Consider the following 6,071-nt stretch of genomic DNA (forward strand, 5'->3'; position numbering starts at 1 on the left):
AAAGGACACTGGAATTCAGAGTGCCCTACGAGAAAAGAGAATAAACAAAAACAAGACGAAACAGAGAAGAGGGATTCAGAAGAAGAAGAAATTGAAGATGATGAAGAACTTGTGCCAGTAAAGACATGGAAATGGAAAAATTGACAATGTGAGCCGATGCGTTGGTCCTGATGTGAAATTTCATACTACCTTCTAAAAGAGAATAGACCAGAAAGAACACGTAAGTGTCTCTTGGTCTTGACATTGTATAATAAGGATGGCGTGTTTTGTTTTCTACTCACACTTTATGAAATTGTGCCCTTTCACCTATCTCTATCCCTCTGGATCATGTTTTAGTTAGAATTGAAATGGAAGGATGTTTTCCTTCACGCACGCTCTTTAGGCATGCAAGTCGGTAAACAATAGTCAGTCTATTCCTCCATTATTTTGTGTCTTGATGTTTCCTAAATCACACACTGATGCCATAAAATAACGGGTTAAATGGGTTTTGTAGTGTTGGGAGTGGGGTGGGTGGGGTGTAGGTGTTTGGCAGAGTTGGTCATTGCAGGTGAGGGCTTAGGTGCTTTCAAAAAACTTTTACTTCTTCACTCTGTGTTGATAGTATATTTGGAGTTTGTATGCGTTCGCGTACGTTTGTGTGGATAGTTTATTTGGGGTTTGTATCATCTCCCTTCTGTGTTGATAGTATATTTGGGGTTTGTTTTTTCCTCTTCCCTCTGTATGTGTATGTGTGTATGTGTGTGTGTGTGTGTGTGCGTGTGTGTGTGTGTGTGTGTGTGTGCGTATGTCTGCGCGCGTACGTTGTGTGGGTGTGTGCATTGGTCTCTGTTTGTCCGTATAAAACTCACTTTATCCCTATCAGATACACTCTACCTACCTACCTGCAGTAGCGTGCATTCAGGTCAGCCACTTGCAACACTGTTGATATTTATCCCTAGTGTTCAGTACAGTGACGTCACTGACGCTGGAAATTTCGAGACTATAAATATCGACTTGGGGATTTCCACATTTTGTAGCTATACATATATACTAGAATTCATAAACAGGAACGTCACTCAAGCTGAGGCTATAAAAAGATAGTGGGAATTTCCAAAGGAAAACCCCACAAGTTGGAGCTATAAATAGATAGTGGGATTTCATAGGAATTTCAGCTGATTATAAATACATAGGTATTTATCCACGATCGTCACAGAAGTTGATATTGTAAGTAGTTACTAATTTTATCTATTTTATAGTGTGTGTGTTTATGTGTGTGTGTGTGTGTGTGTGAGTATGTCTGCGCGCGTACGTTGTGTGTTTCTGTGTGTGTGTGTGTGTGTGTGTGTGAGTATGTGTGTGTGTGTGAGTATGTCGGCGCGCGTACGTTGTGTGTGTGTGTTTGTGTGTTTGTGTGTGTGTGTGTGTGTGTGTCTGCGCGCGTACGTTGTGTGTGTCTATTGGTCTCTGTTTGTCCGTATAAAACTCACTTTATCCCTATCAGATACACTCTACCTACCTACCTACAGTAGCGCGTATTCAGGTCAGCCACTTGCAACACTGTTGATATTTATCCCTAGTGTTCAGTACAGTGACGTCACTGACGCTGGAAATTTCGAGACTATAAATATCGACTTGGGGATTTCCACATTTTGTAGCTATACATATATACTAGAATTCATAAACAGGAACGTCACTCAAGCTGAGGCTATAAAAAGATAGTGGGAATTTCCAAAGGAAAAACCCACAAGTTGGAGCTATAAATAGATAGTGGGATTTCATAGGAATTTCAGCTGATTATAAATACATAGGTATTTATCCACGATCGTCACAGAAGTTGATATTGTAAGTAGTTACTAATTTTATCTATTTTATAGTGTGTGTGTTTATGTGTGTGTGTGTGTGAGTATGTCTGCGCGCGTACGTTGTGTGTGTGTGTGTGTGTGTGTGTGTGTGTGAGTATGTGTGTGTGTGTGAGTATGTCGGCGCGCGTACGTTGTGTGTGTGTGTTTGTGTGTTTGTGTGTGTGTGTGTGTGTGTGTCTGCGCGCGTACGTTGTGTGTGTCTATTGGTCTCTGTTTGTCCGTATAAAACTCACTTTATCCCTATCAGATACACTCTACCTACCTACCTACAGTAGCGCGTATTCAGGTCAGCCACTTGCAACACTGTTGATATTTATCCCTAGTGTTCAGTACAGTGACGTCACTGACGCTGGAAATTTCGAGACTATAAATATCGACTTGGGGATTTCCACATTTTGTAGCTATACATATATACTAGAATTCATAAACAGGAACGTCACTCAAGCTGAGGCTATAAAAAGATAGTGGGAATTTCCAAAGGAAAAACCCACAAGTTGGAGCTATAAATAGATAGTGGGATTTCATAGGAATTTCAGCTGATTATAAATACATAGGTATTTATCCACGATCGTCACAAAATGGAACGAAAAAATTGAAAAAGAAGAAGAAAATGAGAAGAGGAAGAAAGAAGAGGAGGAGAAGAAAAAAAAGAAAGGGAAGAAGAGTGTAGGAGATAAAATAAGAACTTGGTGGAGAAAAAGAAGAAATTAGAAGAAGAAGAAGAAAACCCAAAGGCCCTTTTCAGGGCCCCCATATTTCTCGAAAAGAGATAGCCTTTCCATTGCCTACCCCTTTTTTAAAAAAAATTTAAAAAAAAAAATCCCATGTTAAATTCCCCTTGTCCGTAGATTGTCCCACGATTTATTCCCATGTTAAATTCCCCTTGTCCGTAAAGTGTCCCACGATTTATTCCCATGTTAATTCCCCTTGTCCGTATATGTTCCCACGATTTTTCGCCATGTTAAATTTCCATTGTCCGTAAAGTGTCCCAGGGGTGTTTTGACTGGAATTTCCATTGTCCGTAAAGTATCCCACCTTACTACTAACATGACATCACTATGATGACATGTAATCGCACGTGACGTCAACACAATAGATCCCAAAATATATTTCAAAATGGAGGAGGATAATAAGGATGAAGACGGGACAACCTTGGGAGAAATGTAATTGGAATGAGTGGTTTTTGATCTGATGAGGGACACGTGTTGTTTGAAGCCTTGGACTGTTTGAAAATACTGTTTCTGCACGAACAATTCACCGTTTCTCAACTAAAAATTCACTACTCTAAATAAAAAATAATTACTTTCTAGTTTAACACATCCATTTTTCAGGAAGTTCAAGCGAAGCTATTTTTTCGTGAAAGAAATTGTATCGAACTGTACAGACAGTTCTGAGCAACAAAAGTGGCGTTCTTTATGAAGATTACACTTTTATCACGAGAAAGTAATGTTTTCCGTGAACGGTCGAAAATATGCTGACATTTGAATGCATTTCTACTGATATTTCGTAAGAAAGTACATTATTTGTGAAGACTGTTACTTGTAAAGAATTAATTTTAATGCCCACGTTAGGTTTTCACATTTAAAAAATATATTTACCACAATCCTACAAGGAAAAAAAAGGATTTACCACAATCCTACAAGGAAAAAATAGATTTACCACAATCCTACAAGGAAAAAAAAGGATTTACCACAATCCTACAAGGAAAAAAAAGGATTTACCACAATCCTACAAGGAAAAAAAAGGATTTATTTATGAAACAAGATGTAGTAAAAGAATTGATGAAGAGAAAGGCCAATAAAAACCTCTCATGAAAAAAAAATGTCTTTAGTTCGAATTTGCTAGAAGAAAAAAAAAGATTACTTTTGGGAAAAAGTACACTTTTTATGAAGATTTAACGTTCTTCCACTAAAGTGTTTTTACACGTCGATACAAAAAGTAACCCTCCTTATGAAGACTTGTGTTTTTTATTATTAAAATAATAAAATAGAGACAAACTGTCATACATACAATTATATTTTTTTATAAAGGATATACAACATGTCAATTTTTTCATTTATATTTTCTACAATTTTAATTTAAATGGTGCCTTCGTATTAAGACCATAATGATGTAACGTATCTAACTTATGAATCCAATAACTTTCCTTTATGAGTCTATTCATGTCGCCATGCATACTATCTACTGGCATGAAAGAAAAATCGAGAAGAGAGAGAAGAAAAAAGATTATTATTTTTTTGTCTAAGTACACTTTTTTATGAGGATTTAACATTTTTAAAATCACTCTTTTTTTTCGTTAGGGGTGGCTGTAAGTCGCGCCAGGATCTGCCTCGAAAACAAATGCTGTTTAAGAAGTTGTTGCCAGGAATAGCTGATGAGCGCTAAGTAGCCAAGGGCAATAGTTGTAAAATATAGTAGCACCTTTTTTAACATCTTTCCCACACGAGATTTGCTAAGATGAATCGTCACTTTCCATCCTACCGAGAGAACGAGTCTAAGTTAATCAAGGGTCATAACTCTACGATGAGTAAGCCCATCTACAAACTTACTCGAGAATTTTATAAAGGTGGAGTTTTTCAGCACGTCTGTCTGAAATCAAACAATTACTTATGCGTGAATGTTGTAGTATTAACAAGTCACCAGGGCGAATCAACTGGCTAAGTTTACCCTCCCCCAACAACAAACAAAACAAAGCAAAACAAAACAAAAACCACTACAGAGAAAATGCACAGGTCATCTAGTTTATCCGAGCTCTTGTTGAGATGAAACTTTCAATTTCTTGTATATTTACATTGTTTAAAATCAAATTGAAAAACGTGCAAAAAGTTTGAATACGTTTATGTACGGACAGACGAACGTTCTTTGATTGTCTCTATGTCCATAATCTTTGATGGCAGGATACCCCGGCGGGGGTGGGGGTGGGGGTGGCGCATTTATAAATCGTCTTTGTAATACCAAATGTCTCTTCAGTATGTCTAGCTTGTATAGTTTATACCCCAGGTAATACATACATGTCGTATGTATCTTCTACAAAAGGACATCAAGAACTTAAAGCCGAGATTTTAATGTTTTAATTTTCTTTTATACAATATCAAATTATGTTATATTATTGTCTTTACCACGTGTGTTTTTAAACCACCGACAGCATGTGTGGTACTGATGACTAAATAGTAAATGGTTAGATAACAGGTGCTAATGACGGTTGTGGTGGTGGTAAGCTCGAGTTGAATCATATTGCAAGATTATTTATGCTACTAAATGCAGGCATATGAAACACGGACAGCTACATAAGACGTTTAATGTCGGATCAGGATTCAATCATGGAAAATTTAAAGTTAAACAATTAAATGACTTGTAGATAGTATGGGCCTAAATTTTATCAACATGATGATCAAAATTACAGATCAGTAATTAAGTGAGCTTCAAACTTTTGGTGGAACTTCACTTTTTAAACTTTTTATGCAAACTAAATTTTATTTTATTTTTTTAAAAAAAAATTCTAAAAAAAATAAATTTTGCGTACAAATACGCATACGACAAATATCTTCCACTGCCTCATTATTCGGGTTAGGTGCTGGGGGTTGGATTAATGCTTCTTCTTCAGCGAATTTTCTACTATCGAAAGAAATGTTAATTTGCTTTTGTAGTGGGAGCATAGAAATACTTGTGGTTTGCTTTTATTTTTTTTGCAAGTAATTGGACTTTATAATTCCGTTATTTGGTCCCAATTATTGTATATTTATTACATGGTTGTTGTATTATTTATAAACGTAAAACAATCGTTTTTATGCAACTCATATAATTACACATATAATTACACATAATGACGTCAGAGATTATATGGTATAAGGCAAAGGAGTAACGATTGAGGTGCGATATTATTAAAATAAATTTGTTTTATATTGTCATGTGTTAAAAATAATCTTTAAGCTATGCTTATTTTCGATTAATTTTTTATTTTTTTGAAATATATTTGACGTGTTTTGGTTCTGTCATTAAAAAAATCTAACATTCTTTATTAATAATGTGTACATACGATAGAGAGATGCCTTGCGTACAATATACATTATAAAATGGAAATGAACGTTGTTTCAAGTGCCCGGTAGTCTGGAGGCAGCATGATCAGCTGTTTTGAATTATTTTATATTAATGTAATTAGTATTTATGTTTATGATTCCTCCTGTCATCAAGATTTCTATTTTGTCATATCTGTTTAGATACATACATCTA

The sequence above is a fragment of the Sinohyriopsis cumingii genome, chromosome 16 (assembly GCF_028554795.1).
Source record: "Sinohyriopsis cumingii isolate HCF-2022 chromosome 16, ASM2855479v2, whole genome shotgun sequence".
Taxonomy (NCBI): domain Eukaryota; kingdom Metazoa; phylum Mollusca; class Bivalvia; order Unionida; family Unionidae; genus Sinohyriopsis; species Sinohyriopsis cumingii.